This window comes from Theobroma cacao, chromosome 9 (assembly GCF_053813885.1).
Source record: "Theobroma cacao isolate CCN51 chromosome 9, ASM5381388v1, whole genome shotgun sequence".
In the NCBI taxonomy this organism is placed as follows: Eukaryota; Viridiplantae; Streptophyta; class Magnoliopsida; order Malvales; family Malvaceae; genus Theobroma; species Theobroma cacao.
In genome coordinates this window covers 32,779,073-32,800,058 of record NC_142647.1, presented here as the reverse complement: position 1 = coordinate 32,800,058, position 20,986 = coordinate 32,779,073, and the positions used below count along the sequence as shown (strand labels likewise).

The 20,986-nt window shown below is 34.3% G+C and overlaps 2 non-coding genes across 2 annotated transcripts; both read left to right on the top strand.

Annotated features, from left to right (window-relative positions):
- The first annotated feature begins 8,111 nt into the window (after positions 1–8,111).
- Positions 8,112–8,218, top strand: LOC148760863 (small nucleolar RNA R71). The gene has a single exon (XR_016028743.1). It is a non-coding gene; the product is annotated as a small nucleolar RNA R71 (small nucleolar RNA).
- A 12,222-nt stretch (positions 8,219–20,440) lies between these two features.
- Positions 20,441–20,547, top strand: LOC148760862 (small nucleolar RNA R71). Its single transcript, XR_016028759.1, has one exon. It is a non-coding gene; the product is annotated as a small nucleolar RNA R71 (small nucleolar RNA).
- The last annotated feature ends 439 nt before the right edge of the window (positions 20,548–20,986 follow it).

Genomic DNA, 20,986 nt, shown 5'->3' with positions numbered 1-20,986 from the left:
ATAATAATGGAATCAAGGTCTCGTGTGATCTAAAATAGTATTTCGATTATGACAATGAAGATTGTCAAACATATAAAAGAACGTATTCCCAAATAGTGCAATTTGAGTTGTCCTCATAAAGACACAATTGCTAAGACAAAGTTCGATATTGGATACGTTAGCAATTGAATTAAGTGCAAGTGGGAGATTGTTGGTATATGCCTTAAGCCAATTGGATTCATTAAGGAATATATATTGTCATTTAATGCATATTTAATAGCATAACTATATGTGATAAAGGTTTTCCTTCATGTTAGTGCAATAATAAGGAGTTATTAAGTACTAATCAAATGAAGCCCATGAAACATAAAGGCCTTGCAAGTGAATTGTAAATTTTACAATTATGAGATCACTATGCATCAAAGCCATGTTCCAAAAATTGTTCCTGGTTATTGTATTGTCAAGATAAAGTATTGACAATACTCAAAGACTTATACATGTTAAGCCTCCTTACTTGGGAAGTTAGCAATCAATCTTATAGATTGAAGTATATGGGTTACTTGAGGATAACATGTGGGTGATTACAAGTTCACTGAATATGATCCGCTATGAGAACTCCATTTGCTATTTCACTCATGTGTCTATGGAATATGTTCTCCTGTGATAATTGTACAGCTAGTCCTTGGACATAAACACCAAGTCATCTTGTATGAGGAATGACATACTTTGATTTAACCCCTACGAGCCTAAAGGCGACCAGATGCCTAAATAGGGTGTTTTTGGATATGTCATGAAACATGCAAAGGTGAATGAGTGGTCAAAAGAGGATTCATCACCCCAAGTGTTATGAGGGGATGTATCTCACTTATTCTCAATTCTCAATTAACTTGTATAAAGTCTTTGGCCAAAGCATGATGAATTTGGGGAAAGTTGGTTTCCTAAATTCATAAGGTTAGTCATGAATTATGAGAACTAATATGGAATGTCATAAGTAGACGTTGAGCCATGCTTTATGACATATTTGAGATATTTGATGAAAGGACCGTATGGCATTGAGAGGCTTATCAATAAAGGGCTTTGTCAAATTCTTTAATTGACTCTCTAATATTTGGGTGGTCATTATATATTGCTAGATGCCGCTCATGATATATAAATATAAATCAATTATCAAATTGACATTTGATTAGGATTTATATTTATTGCCAACATGTTAGAAGCCTAATGGGTCACATACATTAAGTGACAAGATTGGGATTAAATAATGATAATTAATTAAATTGGACTTAATTGAAACAGATCAAAATAAAGTGAGAAAATTAATTAAGTTCACAACAACTTAATTGAATAAAAATGCAACTATTGTATCTAGGGTTACAACTTAGTTTGGCTATATAAATATGTTACGTTAGCTAGCTAAAACTCTAAACCTTCAGCCACTTTTTACCCATTTCATAAAAATAAGAAAAGAAAAATATTTTTCTTTGTTTGATAGAAATAAGATTCGACAAGAATTTTTTGTCTTTTTTTTTTAGAAACAAAACTTGCTAGCACCAGTAAAAAAAATCTTATCTTTAAGAAGGTCTTATTTGGTCAATGTGTGAATTATTGTTAGAGGCCAAACACTTGCGTGGCTGAAGATTTGACAAATCATAAAGGTGAAGAAGCAAAGATTTTGACTGCAAGATTTTATACTGTTTTATTCTCTTTTTCGGTTACTCGCTTGATCACAAGTATTTTTGGATTTAATTGGCTTTTGATTACGATATCTAGAGCAAGGTATGTAACTCTTAAACTTATAAATGTTCGTAATTAATTTGAAAATTATAACTGAAAAACACAAACATTGATCTTTTAGGATTCGACTATTTCTTTGATTAAATGCTAGTTTATTTTTCCATTGCATTATAATTTTTAATTTCATGTTTGAGCATGAGGTCGAATCCCAACAACACTATGATTACCTTCAATGCCGAAAGACAACTCACCTGCTAATCAAATTTAACTAGCTTGTGATAGCAATCCATGCAAGCGAAATTTGACGATAGCCAATCCATACCCAAAATCACATCAAAGTCCAACATATCAAGCAAAATCAAAGTGCTTGTGTGTTCTTATCCCTTATTACAACCACACAAGACTTATACTCAAATTGAGCAACAAATATCTTTTTAACTGGAGTAGTTACTACCAAACCAAATTCAATCAAAGTACGGTTGATAACTCTGTTACATAGAGTTATTTTTAACACATTTTGAGGACTTCAGTGGCTAGATTCTTGAGTTTCGGATCTGATTTTAAACCTTTTTAGCTATATTTCTGCTAGGAACGGCGTGATTAAAGCATCAACACAGCGAAATAAAAAAATTGAAATAAAATAAAAAATCATGCCTCATACCTTTGGATCACCATGGTTGTTTAATGCCAAGTTATGTACTACATAAAATCAGAAAAAGAGTGTACCTTTCCAAATGATATTGCAATCAAACGGATTCCTTTTCTTGACAAAACGTGAACACCTTTTGTGTGAAAAAATCCCAGCCCCTCAAACGCTTGGTCTCCAATGATGCACACACGATTGCAATGGATCCTTCTCAAGGAAAGAGCTTTATGCCACTGGATTGTGCTAGCAAGTGGACAACGATTTGTCCTCTTTTCTTCTTTGATTTCCAGCAAAGAATCAAAGAAAAAGTTTTCAAAAAAATGAAAATAAACTTCTCAAGAGTGGCAGCACTCAAGAGAAAATTTTTTTTGTTTCCTTCTCACTTCAGAAAAGAATGGCTATAACGTGATATTTATATCTAGGTTTAACTTATTAAAATTTGCAAAATAAGTCCTTAATATTATAATAATTATAATATTTAACCAATACTTAATTAAACTTTTTTAATTAGGTCCTTAGTAGTTAAAACCTAAAATTTGATTTAAGTTTAACTTAAATCATCACACTCTCAATTCAATCCAAATTGTAACCTTTGTGTGTGACCCATTAGGTTCTTAACATGTTGACAATGGAATTGAATTATAATATTATTAATTAATTAATTTAAATGAATCATATTCAATTTTAAATTAACTAATTCAATTCCATAAACCATGATTGGCATCTAGCAATGCATCATAGCCACCCAATTGTTAGGAGAGTCAAAGGATTCTTTGACAACCTTTCAATGTACAATTTTTCAGTGTAATTCATTCCCTCATCATATATCTCGAAGATGAGAAGAGCTTGGTGCAGTGCCTACTCTTATTGATATCCATATTTGTTCTTGTAATTAGATCATTAGCTTTATGGAGACTTATGAAACTCATTTCATAATCTCCTAATCACCTTGGGCAAGGATTTGATTAAGCTAATGTCAACCAAGAGCTAATGAGATATTTCCCCTTGAATCACTAGGGGTAATGATTCCTATCTTGACCACTCATTTGCCTTCATATGCTTCATACTATACTAAAAAACATCCTGTTTTGGCATCCCTGATTAGGCACCCATAAGGATGAAATCAAAGCATAGTACTCCACATACAAAACAATCTAGTGTCTCAAGTTTAGGGAGTAGTTACACAACTGACACATGAGAAGTATTACATAGACACTTGAGTGAGGTACTGAATACACTTTTTATGGTGGGTCATGTCTAGCGAACTCGCTTTCCCATGGCAAGCACCCACATGCTAGTTTCAAAAATTTCTATACTTCAACCTATGAGAACGATTGATTACTTCACAAGTAAGGAACATAACATGTGTCAATCTTTGAGCATTATTGATGCCTTGTCTCAATAATACAATGATCAGAAACGTTTAGAAACAATGCTTTGATGCATAAAGATCTCATAATTGTATCCTAATACAATTCCTTTGCAAGGTATATATAGTTATATGGGCGTTATCTACATAAGTACAAAAAGTAATTAAATTACAAATTATAGATCAAGAACTACCTCAATGTTATTATGAATAACAAAATGCCATACATGAATATCTCAAAATTACAATTCCCATACAACCACAAATAGGCTTGTAGGGCTTACACTAACAATTAAATTAAATTGTTTAATTCAATTATAAGCATCCGTAGCATTCTTCTACTTTGTGACTTGTGAAGCATTCAATCACCCAAATTGGCATTAATATAATTCCAAAAGCTATTTCCTAACTCAAGTTTAGCTAGTTATTCCTAACTAGCTTCCAATCTGTCACGACCCAAATTCTAAGCCATGACCGACGCATGGGCCAAATGGACATAGTCCACTAAGCCCAAGCAAGCCTATCAATCTGACATGTTCATCATTCCATCATAAACTACTAAGTCACATTTCATAACTTAGGATCAAAGTAATATTAAACAATGCCAACTCATACTAGCATTCCAATTAAGTGTACGTTGCCTACAACATGTATCTTAATAATCTACTTCAAGTTTGTCTATATATCTCAAAAAGAAGACTTGATTTCCAGCGGAGGGAGTCGAACGAATGTACAGCTACTGAATCCCGAGACACCTACCAATAGATGGATACAAGTCTACAAGAACACCTCGTCCTAGTTACTAGTTGCCTCGTGATCTGAAAACATGAAGTTGAAAATGCTGAGTATAAACCCAGTGAGTGAACAAGGAAAGGAACAAGCAACAATAAGGGAGAATTTAAATCATGATGCATTTGTTTCAAAACAATGCAATTTAGTTCCATTCATATTAAAAACCCCTCATCAAGCCCTTAAATGATTAATCATTTTAAAATCTTGGACCTGTACATAACGAACCATTTGAAGAATGAAAGCTTCAATGATACGCAAGCAAGTCAAATACAACAATGAATCTTTGCTGTAGCGGAAAGGCATTCTCACTGCCGACGTTGGGATTAAGTTAATAGCCGAACGAGGGTTTCTCAATTGGCTGAGGGTTTCTCACTAAACCACCTCATTTTAAACTTAACTCATTTAGTCCTTAATGTTGGAAGTCCATGCTCAGATATGGTAGCAAAGAAGTGAAAAATGGGGTAGCAACTGGACAAGATAGGTGACAAAACATAAAGTTTTTCGCTGCAGCGAAATTATAACCCCGAAACAGAAAGTTTCTCGCTGCAGCGAAATCCATTCTCGCTGCAACAAAATTTTAATCAGAAACAGAAAGTTTCTCGCTACAGTGAGTTTTCGACTAGTCTACCCCTCCAAACCCGAGAGTTTCTCACTGCAGCGAAAATGATTCTCGTTGCAGCGAGAAACAGGGCACCAATGAAAAATTTGCCCTTCTTCCCAAAAAAAAACCACCCTGCTAAAATGTCCAAACCAACATGGAACGCATGACAATTTTCCAAGGTTTAACATGTCAAGTTTCACATGCATTACAACCATATACCATTACTCATTAATTTCCTATAACACACATTTGCATATGTATATATGTATACATATACCCATCATCATCATGCACACCATCACATCATCATCATCATCACCAGCTCATGCACACTCCCTACTCGCACATAATCGGGTCATCCTCGGCTTATACGCACTCCCTACTCACACATAGCCGAGTCAATATAATTACACAACACTATATTCAAACATATATGTATATCAACATAATGCTGCAGCATAGAGATTCATGATAAACATATGTCATAACATAAAATTGATTTATCAAAGGCTTGTTCCCAAGGCACTTGTTTTAACAAAAGTTGTATAGAATCATTCAAATACTTTGTACAAAACGGTCATATTCCCAAAACAATTTTGATAGGCAGTCCACTCACCAGTGTATTGTTGAGCCTTTAGATGACTCAAATTCCCCTAATTGTCCAAATGGGTTGATGGGACTTCCTTAAAACCTACCATCACATTAACATCACCATTATGTTAATTCACATACTATAAACCCTAAAAGCTATCTCTTAGCTAGCCTTCAATTGCCACTTTAAATGGCTATCTATGTTCACTATCTAAATCACCATAAAATGAATGAACATCCTCAACAATAAAACAGCTCATAATCTAAATTACTAGCCATTATCCACAGCTAAAAACCAAGCTTAGTGCATCACTCACCCTAGGGTTCCTTTGTAGTTGAATTATCTTCTAATAACTTCCAAACAAATAGTGTAATTCTCTCTTTCTCTCTCTAAAACACCCAACTAGTGAGAGAAAGTATGGAAATAAGATTTATCAAGGGTTTTGAAGTGAGAGAGTGAAAGAATACAAGGGTTCTAGTCATAAGGGCACAAAGGTATGAAAACTAGAGCTAAAGAGAGAAATTCATGCAAGCTCCATATCAAGCTTGCATGGAGGTTGGAAGCAATGTGAGATGGAAGAAGAAGAAGAAGAAGAAGACAAGCTACTGGAAAATGGGAGAATAAGCTATTGGAAGAAAGGTATTTATAGCCAATCTTATCCATTCCCTTGAAATTACCAAATTACCCCTCCACCAATTAACTTACTCTTTTCCAATCCTTTATGAAACCTTTTTACTCCTTTGACACTAGGACAAGGTCCATAATGGTCTAGACATACTTGGGTTCATGAAAACATAAAATTTTATCACAAGGTGAAAAATGACCATTTTGCCCCTACCATGAAAATCATCAAAATTTTTGTTTTCTTTTTATTTTACCCATAATTTCATCATCCATTTATGCTTTAGGCCTACTTAAGAAAAGGCTTTTAAAGGTTCTTAAGGTGTAGAAGTGGAAAAGCATGAAAAACGCTATGAAAAAGTGGGCAAAAGCATGAAACTTAGACTTTCTACGAGAGATTTATGGAGGATTCAAGGTTTCTTCCCATGGAAAATGAAGAAAAACATGAAATGGAGAGAAAGAATGGGATAAAGAAGAAGGAGCTGCTCCAAGTTGCTGGAACTTAGATATTTATGCTTCAAGTTAATCCAAATTTTACTTAATTTACCAAAATGCCCTAACATGGTGGCTTTGTCTTCCTCTCATTCTTTGTGTAACCTTTTTACTCTTTTGACACTAAGACAAAGTCCATAATAGTCTAAAAATACTTGAGTTCACAAAAACGTAAAACTTTGGACTCGAGATGCAAAATGACCATTTTACCCTTACTATGGAAATTATTAGTGTTTCTATCTTCTTCATTTATTTTACCATCATTCATTTATTCCTTGGGCTTACTTAGACCTTAATAACATTAGAAAACTACTTCCAAGAGCTCACCATGAGAAATGATGAAATTACCCTTGGTTTGTGTTATCGCGTCTACTTCTAGTTACTAGTCTATAAAGGTCAAGGTTTCACAATACGAGGGTACTGGGTGTCACATTTGAATTGCTAACCTAGAGCCCTAAATTATTTATAAGGGTCTCCTGACTCATCTTATAAAAATATCTATTTTAACCAAAATAATATATCCCTATGTGAATTGAAATGAAAATAGATTCATTAAGTTCAAGCTCTAATCTGGTTACATATAGCCTATAGCTATATCCCTATCCTATATGCAAATCAATTAATATGATCATATGCTATTCTAATTTTAGTCTATACTAAACTCCCTTTCCCAAGTTTGTTTAGGTTCCTAAATCAAGTTAGCTAGCGGCCTAGCAATTAAAAGCATTAAGAACAAATTGGAATAAACAATTCAATTCACATTGAAGATAAGTAAGTAAGCAATTAAAAGCATTAAGTACATGTGAGTTCAATTGCAATCCTAGAAAAAGAAAATTAGCTACTCATGGTTGCCAAAACAAATAACATTGTATAAAATTCAACCATTAAGAGTAACAAGAAAAATAAAAGCCAAGGAAGAAAACAAAACAAATATTTGCCGCCTTGATCTCCAAGTTTCAGGCTCAACTTCTAGCTTCTTAAATCTCCCAAACGTTGTCTACCCAAATGTTCTTCAAACTATCCTATTTATACTAATAAGTTAACCTATAGTTATTTAAGTTGACTTAAGGTTTAATTGGGGTTACAAGTGTAATGAGAGGGAATTACAACTCTCGACCTTTCTGAAGGCCATTAATAATTATTTAAGGCCATCTCTTCCAACAAATTATAAGCATCTACAGCATTCTTACTCATCAATGCCCCACCAGTAGCAGCAGCATCTATTGTGGTTTTTATTGACCCAACCAGCCCATTGTAGAATGTCTGAACTTGCAACCAATTAGGAATCCCATGATATGGACATCTTCTCAGTAGTTCTTTAAAACTCTCCAAAGCTTCATATAAGGACTCATCTTTAAATTGTGTGAATGCGGTGATATCATTCCTCATTTTTGTAGTCTTTGCAGCTGGGAAGAACTTTGCAAGAAACTTTTGAGCCAAGTCCTCCCATGTAGTGATAAACCCATTTGGCAATGAATTAAGCTAGATCTTTGCTTTATCCCTCAAAGAAAACGAAAACAGGCTTAATCTAATAGCATCATCAGTTACTCCTTTGCATTTAAAGACATTGCAAATCTCTAAGAAATTTACTAAATGAGAATTAGGACCATCACTATGCAACCCACCAAACTAGACTGAAGACTAAATCATCTGAATGTATGATAGTTTAATTTTGAAATTATTTGCATTGATGGAGGGTCTCCTAATGCTTAGATGCAAACCTTGTGTCAGTTAAAATCCTACTACGTAAGTATACGTATCGAATAGATAGTATATTAGCAAGCAGGGTATCGATCCCACAAGGAATTGATCTAAAACTTTACTAAGTACTAAAATTAGAACAATTTAATCTTATCCAAATAATCAAAATTAAATAATTAATTAAAACTAAAATTAAAACCAACAAGAAAAATCAAAATAATAACTTTGAGAAAATATCCAATCAATAAACCTAGGATTACAATATCCCTCACACTTCATCTAAATCTTACCTCTCTTCCTTTACTTATTTCAACAGATTGAATTGCTAACCTAGAGTCCTCAGTTATTTATAAGGGTCTCCCGACTCGTCCTATAAAAATATCTATTTTAACCAAAACACTATATCCCTATGTGAATTGAAATTAAAACAGACTCATTAAGTTCAGGCTCTAATCTTGCTACATATGGCCTATAGGTATATCCCTATCCTATACGCAAATCAATTAATATGATCATATGCTATCCCAATTTTAATTTACTTTAAACTCCCTTTCCCAAGTTTCTTTAGGTTCCTAGATCAATTTAATTGGTGGCCAAGCAATTAAAAACATTAAGAACAAATTGGAATAAACAATTCCAATCCCATTGAAAATAAGTAAGACAGAGATTAAAACTTAGACTACATGTGAGTTCAATTGCAATCCTAGAAAAAGAAATTTAGCTACTCATAATCGAAAAATAAAATAACATTGTATAAAATTCAACCATTGAAAGTATCAAGAACGATAAAAGCTAAGGAATAAAACAAAACAATAATTGTCGTCTTGATCTCCAAGTTTCAGTCTCAACTTCTAGTTTCTTGAATCTCCCAAAGGTTCTCTCCCTAATGTTGTTAAACATATCCTATTTATACTAATAAACTTAACCTAAAGTTCCTTCAGCTGACCTAGTGTTTAATTGGGCTTAAAAGTGTAATAAAACGCCCAAAAATCAATTATCAGTCTTTACAAATTTCCATTCCCAGCACAGTACGTCTAGCTATTTTCCAACGTGATTTTCTCTATCTTAGAGGCAAACCTGGGCAAAGTAATCTACACAAAAGTTGTAGCCCTATCTCTTATCTTTCAACTGGTCAAGAATCGCATCATTTGGAGTTCTGTAGCTCGAGATATAGCCAAAATACCGAAGTACATGCAAGCAGATTTTGGGTCTATCTACACCTTACTTTCCAAAATTAAGCCCAATCACTTTTAATCCTACAAAAGAAATAAAAGCCAATAAATAATAACCAAATTAACAAGAAAAACATAAAATTAAAATAACTAACTTAAAGTACCCTAATTATAAAAACTACTAAAAATAAATAAAACAACAATTGAAAATTGAGGACTTAGCTAATATTTAATAACAAAATTGGCGTAAAATAATTCTATAAAATAGAATTATTACCTTGCAAAAGAGGAATAGCATAATCCTGCAATGCTCTATTTGCTTCAGGAACCAGATTAATGTCATTATTGTCGTTGTTATTGTTATCCTTAGCAATTGTCTGATTTAAAGCTGTAACTTGCAAATTCTCTCTTCGACGCCTCCTGAAAGTTCTTTCTATCTCAAGATCAAAAGGAACAAGATTCAAGTTGTTTCTTCTTTGCATACAATGACCAAAGTATATGCAAACAAACAAAATCTAATATTAAAGCAAGAAAAATAAAATTTGAAGTAAGACTAAATTGCTTGGTATTAGTATTTGTAAAAATTCTATAAATAAGTCCTTAGAAATAGCACCAAAAACTTGTTAGTTAAAATTCTACTAGCAAGTGTACGTATCGAATAGATAGTATATAAGCAAGCAGAGTATCGATCTCATAGAGAATTGATCTAAAATTTTACTAAGTACTAAAATTAGAAGAAATTGATCTTATCCAAACACTCAAAATTAATTAATTAACTAAAATTTAAACCAACAAGAAAAATCAAAATAATAATAACTTGAGAAAATATCAAATCAAACAAGCCTAGGATTACAATATCCCTCACACTTAATCTAAATCTTACCTCTCTTCCTTAACTTATTTCAATGAGTTGAATTGTTAACCTAGAGTCCTAAATTACTTATAAAGGTCTCCCAACTCATCTTATAAAAATATCTATTTTAACCAAACACTATATCCTTATCTAAATTGATATTAAAATAGACTCATTAAGTTCAAGCTTTAATCTTACTACATGTGGCTTATAGGTATATCTTTATCCTATACGCAAATCAATTACTATGACCATATGCTATACCAATTTTAGTCTACACTAAGCTCCCTTTCCCAAGTTTGTTTAAGTTCCTAAATCGATTTAATTGGTGATTAGGCAATCAAAAGCATTAAGAACAAATTGGAATAAACAATTAAAGACAAGCAAGGAAGAGATTAAAAATTTAAATTACATGTGAGTTCAATTGCAATCCTAGAAAAAGAAAATTAGCTACTCATAATCACAAAAACAAATAACATTGTATATAATTCAACCATTGAGAGTAACAAGAAAAATAAAAGCCAAGGAAGAAAACAAAACAAATATTTGCCACCTTGATCTCCAAGTTTCAGCCTCAACTTCTAGCTTCTTGAAGCTCTCAAAAGTTGTCTACCCTAAAGTTTTTTTTTTAATGTTGAAAAATCTCGCAAGGCTCAGCTACCCTATAATTATTTATTAATAATCAAGAAATTAAGTACAATGGGGAGCGGGACATAAACCGAACCTCTAGAATTACATGAGTGTGGGAGAAGCTTAAAGAAATACCTAACAAGAAATGTTCCATTTTACATGCATATTTATGAGAGTAATCAAAAAATTGAAATACCTCCATGTTACAAGATTCTAAATAAAAAACAAAATGAATTAAGCAAGAATAAATTAGGAGTACTACTCCTTTACATTTATTTAAAACGAACATACAATAAATTGTTTTTGTCTAATATGAGAATACCTTTAAGCTGACCTTCGGCTTGTGAAAAGACATGCAAGTTTTGATAAGTGTGCCCTTGATTGGAGAGCAAATCTACAGCCTGGTTACCTTCTCTATGAATGTGTGATATCCGAAAAGAGATGACACTAAAGCATTTATGAATAGAAGCTAATAAGTATCTAATCTGGGCAGAACCTTTATGTCCTCCACGTATCATTTGTACCATTACTTTCGCATCCGTCTCTTTCCATAGTCTACGAACATTATGCTCAATACATAAAAGCAAACCTCTATGTAATGCCATTAACTCTGCTTGTAATGAATTATGAGGCCCAACATTTTCAGTAAAACTAAAAATTAGAGTACTTGTATGATCCCGAAGAAGTCCACCACCAGTAGCACTCTAACAATCATGCTTAGAACTACCATCAACATTCAACTTAAACTCACATGTTAATGGTTTCTGCCAAGAGAATACTTTTGGTTGAGGTAGGGATGTCTTCTGGAATAAAAGGCCCCATGCTTTAGCAATCTGTATATCTCTCCTCCATTACCATTGCTGGAATTGCCTCCCATGGAATAATTGATGAATAAGCTTTAGCACTTTTCATATTACTCTGTTGGGATAGATGCCTAGGTTCCTATGCTTTGCATCATTACGTTCAAACCGATAGAAACCAAAAAATAAATAGAGGCATTAAAATGCGGATGTGTCCTTTTTTAGTGTAGTCACCAGAGTATAGCCATGCCCAAATAATCTGATAAACATTTTGTGGATGAATAATATAGATTTGGAAGAATCTTGAAAAAAATTCCAAACTTGTGAAGCTAGAGGACATTCCCACATGACATGAAAAAGTGACTCCTTTGAGTTGTAGTGTTGGCATTTGGAAGCAAGTTGGAAGCCTTTGGGTTTCAACCTCAAATCAACTGAATTCCAATCCTGAAATAATCTCCATCGAAAAAAAGAAATAATAAGTAGGATGCTTTGATGCCAAATTAAATCAAACACAAAGTTATCCGAATGGCATTGTCGAACTATCTCCTAAGCTAACTTAGTAGTGAAACGACCATCCAAAGTGGGAGCCCAATATGCCTCATCAACCCGAGATTCATCGATTAGAATTTTCAAGATTTTCGCAACAACATCGTCAGGCAATTCATCATTTAACTTACCCATATTCCATGTGCTATTATGATAGAAATTGGACACTCAAATCATGGAAGATGCAAAGGACGAAAAATGATTAACCAAAATTTTGTCACCCATCCAATAGTCATGCCAAAAGAATAACTCACCCCTCTTAATCCGCCATCTGATGTATTGTTCAGTTACCAGGCAATTAGCTAAATCCATTTCCAAGTTTAGGAATGATGGAGTTTAGGCTGAATTTGTCTCGGAATCCTATTTGTGCAGTATTTAGCTCTCATAAACCGTGTCCATAGGCTAGTACAAGTCTAAAATCTCCACCACAACTTCATACTAAATGCCTCAAAAACATCGCTTAGGCTCCTTCTATCCAGGCCACCTTCAAAGGATGGGAATGTACTGTGTCACCATGAAGCCCAATGAATTTTCCTTGTATCTGTAGAATCTCCCCATAAAAAACTATTAAAATTCTATGAATTTTCTCAATGACACAAAATGGAGGTTTAAGAACCTAAAGTAAATAAATAAGTAAAGAAAATAACACGCTCCTTAATAAAGTTATTCGTCCCCCAGGAGAAAGAATCTTATTTTCCCATCTTGAGATTCTCACCCTTAATTTCGTAATCAAATCATCAAACAAAATCACCTTTTTAGGGCCTTTGTAAAGGGGGGCTCCCAAATAAGTAATAGGCAAGCATTTATGAATGAAACCTGTCAAAACCTGTAGCTTGTGCTATTATCTGTCTTCTCGTGGTTGCAATGTTTATGTGGGTAATGAAGCAACTCTTTTGAGTATTAATCCTCTATCCAGAAACTATCTCATATTCTTACATAAATACTTTAATTTTTTGCAAGGAAGCTTTAGTTCCGTTAGTAAAAATTACAACATCATCTACAAAAGCCAAATGACTAACCGGGAATGAACAACCAACATTATAATAAAGAGTAGGATATTGAGCAAAAAGGCCATTAAGTCCCCTTGACAAATATTTCGCTGCCAATATAAAAAGTTAAAAGGAGATAGAGTCACCTTGATGAAGTCCCCATTCCAATTTGAAATAGTCAGTTGTCGTGCCATTTATTAAAACTGAAAACCACCAATTTGATATACACCATTGAATCATATCAACCCACTATGGACAAAATCCAAATTGCTGAAGCACTGTAACAAGGAAATCCCAATCAAGATGGTCATAGGCCTTCATCATGTCCAGTTGTAGCACTAAGTTTCCTCCTCTAGCCTTTCGGTCAATTCGTCCAATCAATTCCTGTGCGGACAAAATATTATCACTTATCAATCTTCCACTCACAAACCCATTTTAGTTCTCTATAATAATGGAAGGCAGTAACTTGGCCAGTCGATTTTCTAACAACTTTGTGATGATTTTGTTAAGCACATTACACAGACTAATAGGCTGAAAATCACTCCAAGCAAAGGCATTACTTTTCTTTGGTAGAAGGACAAGGGTGGTGAAAGTAATTCCACAAGGTAGGTACGTCCCTGGGAAGAAATCCAAAACTGCTTCAAAGAGATCATCAGCAAGAATATCCTAGCAGTGTTGGTAAAAAAAATGATGAAAAGCCATTAAGCCCAGCAACGCTGTCCTTGTTTGTCGCAAAGACAACTTCTTTGACTTCTTGTAGTGTTGGGCTACACATAAAAAATTATTGTCAGTTGCTGAGACTAAAGTGGGAATAATAGAACTATTAAACCTGGACAAGTCGCACTGCTCTTTCTTCATGGGAGGAGAAAAACTCAACAACAGAGACCTTTATTAATACCGGATCTTCAACCCACTCACCTTTCGATTGTTGGATCTTAAAACCATGGCTTTTAATTCTCTTTTTTTGAACCCGCATGTGGAAGAATTTGGTATTGCGTTCTCCCTCAACAAACCATTTTATACCTGATTTTTGCTACCAAAAAGTCTCCTCAACACTCAAATAATGGTTAAGCTGCGCATATGACTTATTTAAAACCACTTTATTTTCAAAAGATTGCTCCTGCTGAAAAGTTATTTCACATTCCTCAACTACTTTTTCCACTTCGTTCAAGCAATGGAATATACCTCCAAATACTACTTTATTCCACCATTTCAAATTTTGTTTCAATCTCAGTTGCTTGCCCCAAAAAGCTTTCAATCTCAATCCCTGTATAGGCAGTTTCCAGTTTGTAGCAACAAATTTTTTAAACTCATGATGATGGATCCATGCATGCAAGAAACTAAATGAAGAAGGATATTTTTCAACAGTTTGTGAGCAAGAAATCAACAAGGGACAGTGGTCCGAGCCATCCTGGTTTAGATGCTGCACCCTTGTAAGTGGAAAGCTCGCTACCCAATGGTGATTATATACCACCCTATTTAATCTTTGAAAAATATGAGAGTTTGTCCATGTGTAAGGATTACCCTCAAAACCTCCATCTAACAACCCACAGTCCATTAAAGCTACTGTGAAATCCTTCATAGCTCTTCTATGTGGTTTGGCACCATACAATCTTTCCTCTATTTGCAAAATGATGTTAAAATCCCCCTCGACCAGCCAAGGTGCATCAATACCTGCAGAAACTGCTCTTAAACACTCCCATAGCGGTAGTCTCTCTTACCTGCTACATTTAGCATAGACAAATGTGGCAAGAAATGGAGAAGCTATCCATGGCAAAGACAACCGCACATGTAAACACTGGACATGATCAAATAGTATTTCACAAAACACATCATAAGAATAAAATACCCATATCTTTTGGGAGCAATTAACAATAATATGCTTTTTCAACATTAACCATAGGCTTCAAAGTAATTGAAATTTTGATTTTATGCATAAGTAAAAAATTTTTTATTCTTCTCAAAGTTGGCTTACCTAAAATACCTGTCATATTCCACACAAGAGCATTAATCATTGACAATTTCTGGCAGCAAAGCATATAGAGATGGAGTCTCCATCAGAGTCCCCTTCATTTCTACCCATGACTATTGCATCCTCTATGGTTGAACTAAATGTTTTCCAATATGGAATTGCACTATCTGAATGTCCTTTGTGCCTCTCTTGGGGATGGACTTCTAACTCCGCATGGTTATTGCCTGAAAAAGATGGAATATCATTCAGATCTTATTATACATACCCTTACCCAAGGCCAACTCCAAGTTGGGAGGATTGTCATCATAGCCTTTCGTCCTATCACGTGGGCATGCCATTGTTGAATCCACCCGATTATGCCAAGCAAAACCCCTAGTCTGAATATCACCTTTTCCATTCATTGGGTTTTGCTCTCCACTGCCTTCTAACATGGTCTTTGACACATTCAGACCCCTTGACCCACTCTTTGGAACCTGTTGTCCATCCCCTTGCATTAAAGCTGCTGCCTGCATGATGGCTCACCAAAATAATTTTTAATTTTCTTACTCACACCTGCATGTTTAGAATTCTGGATCGACGTCCCATCACCCTCTACAGGCACTAATAATTCCTTCTCCCTCACTCCCGTGACTTTATTCATTGAGTCCCATTCTCCATGCACTTAGTGAGAAGGATGTGAGGTAGACAATCCAACTGCTGGTGCTCTCTCACCCCCGATAGGCGCTGTCACAACAACCTCCCTCATTCTCGTAAGCTGCTGTTTTTTAGTCCCATGCAACGTAGCATCCATAGCCCGATCAGGGGATGTTTTTTGGATTTTTTTCAACTTGCTATTTCTAACGTTTATATTACTCTGGCGTTCTTCATCCCATTGCTCATAGGTACCACTAATTGCCACACAATCAAAAACTATTTCAAACAGTCCCTGCTTAGCATTTTCATCGACCCGTGGAGTGTTATCGGGGTCCTTATTCTGTACTGCTTTACCACCCTCCGACCCATTAATTTCTCCTCCTTCAGTCGGTGGCAAAGTCACAGCAACGGCAAGGTTAGTTACGGCTTGGTTGGTTGTTGCTGCAGTGTTTTGCGCTGGCATGGCATTGTTCACGTGCTATGTTTGCCCCTATTTATGTGTTAAAATGAGTAAAGAATAACATAAAATTAAAATAACTCATTTAAACATAAACTAATTATAAAAACAACTAAAAATAAGTAAATTATAAATGAAATTTGAGGACTTAGTTAATATTTCATAACAAAATTGGACTAAAATAATTCTACAAAACAGAATTATCACACCCCTAAACTTAAGATTTTGCTAGACCTCAAGCAAAAGAAAATCAAAAAAAGAAAACTAAACATAAAAATACTTAAACCAGAGATAGAAGTACCAAATCATGATTTCCAAATTTTTCCTCATAAATTAACTCAAATTCCAACTTAAACTAACACACGGCTAATCCTTAAATTCATGCATCAATTCAAGTGAAAACGTATTTTTCGAATGGAATTCCCCATGTGTGTGTGAATGCTCTCTTACAAAGAATATCATGCAATTCAGATTAGTTTATGCCAAATCTAAGCATAGATTAATACTAGGATCCCATAAGTTTGCTTTTCATCTCTCTCTCCACTAATGTAGATTAGCGCTTATTCGAGGATCAATAGGTCTTTATCAAGCTTGTAATGTAAGGCTAGGGTCAAGGTATGATAAAGGATATATTTAGGCTCAAATTCACCCTAAACACTTAATCAATCTAGGACATATAAAGAGGTCAAAAAGTTTTTTTTGAATAGCACCCCTAAACTTGAAGTAACTTTCCTTTGTACCACACGTTTTAATTTTTTTTTCAACCCTCAAACTTATTTTTGACAATTATAAACAAAGGGTATTTTCCCAACAACCATCCCTTTTTTTTTTCATCTTTCTCCTCTAATTTATCTTTAAGCTCAAACCATTCCTTAGAAAGATTAAAATCCTTAAAGGGTGAAAGGTTCAAATTGTCGGATTTAAATAAACAGGTCAAGGCTAATTCAATGTGTAATTACAAAGAAAAGGTAAATTATGCTCAAAAAGGGTGACTAAGGATAAATATAATAAGGTAAGCTCAAAAAAGCTCGAACGATCCAAAGATGGCGTAAATCACTTCCTATCCTAAGTGTTATCTAAGATTTCGCCTTAAGAGAGAATCAAACAAATTCTAGAATTCTTGACTTCACTATACTTCTTCATCAACATAAACTTTATCTAAGTCACATAAAAATTCTAAGTAAAAGAGTATAGTGCTCAAATTATTGGAAGTCACATTTTAACATAAGGCTAAACACAAGAATGTCACATAAAATTAAATCATAACTATATGCTTCCCAAAAGTTAAGAATCAAAAGATAAATAAAATATCATCCTAGGATTGGGACAGTCATGAATGAGGTGTAACTAAATAAAAAAAAAATTTTGAAGCACAAATAAAACATACAAAATATAAATAAACATGCAAGACATGTCTTAAAATAAAGCTAACTAAACATAATGAAAAAAAAATAAACCAACAAAATTCTAAACCACTCACTTAAACTTGAAACAAACATTGTCCTCAATGTGATAAAAGAAAATAAAAAAGAAAGGACAAAGATACTCCCCTAACTTAGAAGTTGCAGTCTACATGTTCTCCGCATCGTCACCACCAAAATCGTCCTTAAAGTCAGAATTCGTAGGCAATGAAGGAAAAGTAGTCATATCCAGCCTAATGTGTTCAGCATCCGCTCTTAAGCAGCTAGAGAATTCGGGGGAAAAAAGAAGAATAGAAGAAGAAAAAATATATATTTAAAACAAAAAAAGGGGTCTTACTAGCGCCGCAACGCTCAAACATTTTGTCCCCTAGTACGTCCAGCGCCGCGATGCTCCCCTTGAGGGCAACAACGTTGAAACTTTCTATTCCAGTCACTTTGTTTTCTTCTTTTCTAGGTCGCGGCTCTCATTTTGAGCATCACAGGGTCGACCTTTTTTTTTCTGAAATTGAATTTTTTTTCTTTTTTTTAGTTTTTTGAAATTTTTTAACCAGTTACCTATATAAGGAAACATTAAAAAAAAAGAATTAGAACACAAGAAATAAATTGATACTAACAAAACTTAAATAAAAGAAAAAAATTAGTAAGGTTAAAGGAGCTTGGGTTGCCTCCCAAGAAGCGCTTGTTTAATACACTAGCTTGACTATAGCACCACTTTTTTCAATTCTTCATCCTCGAAATATGGTCTTACGCTCAACCCATTAACCATGGATGTGCCCGTATCCTCACTATCAATCTCAATTATTCCACAAGGATAAGTTTTTACTACTTTGAAAAAACCCCACCATCTTTCTTTGTGTTTCCATGGAAAAAGCTTGAAGTATGATCGAGAAAACGCCATTACTTGTTGTCCAATCTCGAAAAGACAATTAGGTGGTAGTGGAAGATGCTCGTTTGGTGACTGCTTGGGTCTCACTAGTGTAGATGGTGGCTTAAACTCAAAGATTGGTGCTTGCTCAATTGTAGGTGAAGAAATAGGTTCACCTTTGCCTTGACCAATTACCTCTACTCTATAGCAACAATTTATAGAGCTAGGATGTCTATTTGCATTGAAAATATTAAACTCAACTACCTCTTCTTCAACTTTAAAAGTTATCTTGCCTTCCCTTACATCAATGATTGAGCCTGCAGTAGCTAAGAATGGTCATCCCAAGATTAAAGGAATTTCCAAATGTTCTTCCATCTCCAGCACAATGAAGTCCACTAGAATGTAGAGATGCCCAACTTTAGCCAATACATCCTCAATAATCCCAATAAGGTACCTGATTGTTCTATCTGTTAATTGCAAAAAAAAACTATGGTAGGTTGTATCTCCTTAAGTCTAAGTTTCTCAGCAATTGACAAAGGCATGATTGAAACACTTGAACCCAAATCACATAAAGCTTTAGTAAATTTAAATCTATCAATAGTACAATGGATAGAAAAACTCCCTAGATCCTTAAGTTTTGGTGGAAGCTTGTTTTGAATTATTTCGCTACACTCCTTAGTAAGTGCCACTGTTTCAAAATCTTTCATTTTCCTCATCTTGGTTAAGATGTCTTTCAAGAATTTAACATAACTTGGCATGTTTTCCAAAGCTTTAGCAAAAGGGATATTTATGTTGAGCTTCTTCAAGACATTGAGAAATTTCTCAAACTATTTATCAAGCTTTTCCTTTTCAACCTTTGTGGGAATAGTGGTGGAGGATAGTTTGCGTGACAATTTCCTTGATTTTTAGCTTGCCCATTATTTGTCTTTTTCACTTCAACTTCTTTCTCAATAATTACCTTGTCATCATCTATATGCTCCTTTGAAGATTCAATTGATTTTTCATTCACCCTTTCAACTTCTTTTCCATTCCTAAAGGTAACTGCATTACAATGTTCCTTACCTTTGGGATTGACTTGTGTATCACTTGGTAAGGCACCTTGAGGTCTATTGTTGACGGAATTTGCAAGCTATCCCACTTGGGTCTTAAGATTTCTCAAGGACACTCCATAGCTTTGAATTATGGCATCATTCTCTGATATATATTGCAAGAGAAGTTCTTCAACTTAGGACTTCCTTTCAGGAATTGGTGGTCTAGCTTCTTTTCAAAGACAATAAATGAATTTTGAACTCCATGAACTCTAACTTTGTCAAACTTCTTAATAGTGCAGCCACTTCTATGGCTACTTGAGCAGTTAAGGTACCAAGTGCATCAATTTCATAAACTCCAATGGCTTTTCTTAGACCCAATCTTTCTAAAGGCCATTGATAATTATTTGAGGCCATCTTTTCCAACAAATTATAAGCATCTACAGCATTCTTACTCATTAATGCCCCACCAGCTGTAGCAACTATTGTAGTTTTTATTGACCCAACCAGCCCATTGTAGAATGTTTGAACTTCCAACTAATCAGGAATCTCATGATGTGGACATCTTCTCAGTAGTTCTTTAAAACTCTCTCAAGCTTCATACAATGACTCACCATCAAATTGTGTGAATGAGGTGATATCATTCCTCATTTTTGTAGTCTTTGCAAATGGGAATAACTTTGCGAGAAACTTTTGAGCCAAGTCCTCCCATGTAGTGATAAACCCATTTGGCAGTTAATTAAGCCAGCTCTTTGCTTTATCCCCTAGAGAAAATGGAAATAGTCTCAATCTAATAGCATCATCAGTTACTCCATTGTATTTAAAGGCATCACAAATCTCCAAGAAATTTACCAAATGAGAATTAGGATCATCACTATTTAACACACAAAACTAGACTGAAGATTGGATCATTTGAATGTATGATGGTTTAATTTTGAAATTATTTGCATTGATGGAAGGTCTCCTAATGCTTTGATGCAAACCTTGCAAAAGAAGAACAACATAATCCTGCGGTGCTCTATTTGCTTCAAGAACCAGATTAATGCCATTACTGCCATTGTTATTGTTATCCTTTACAATTGTTTGATTTAAG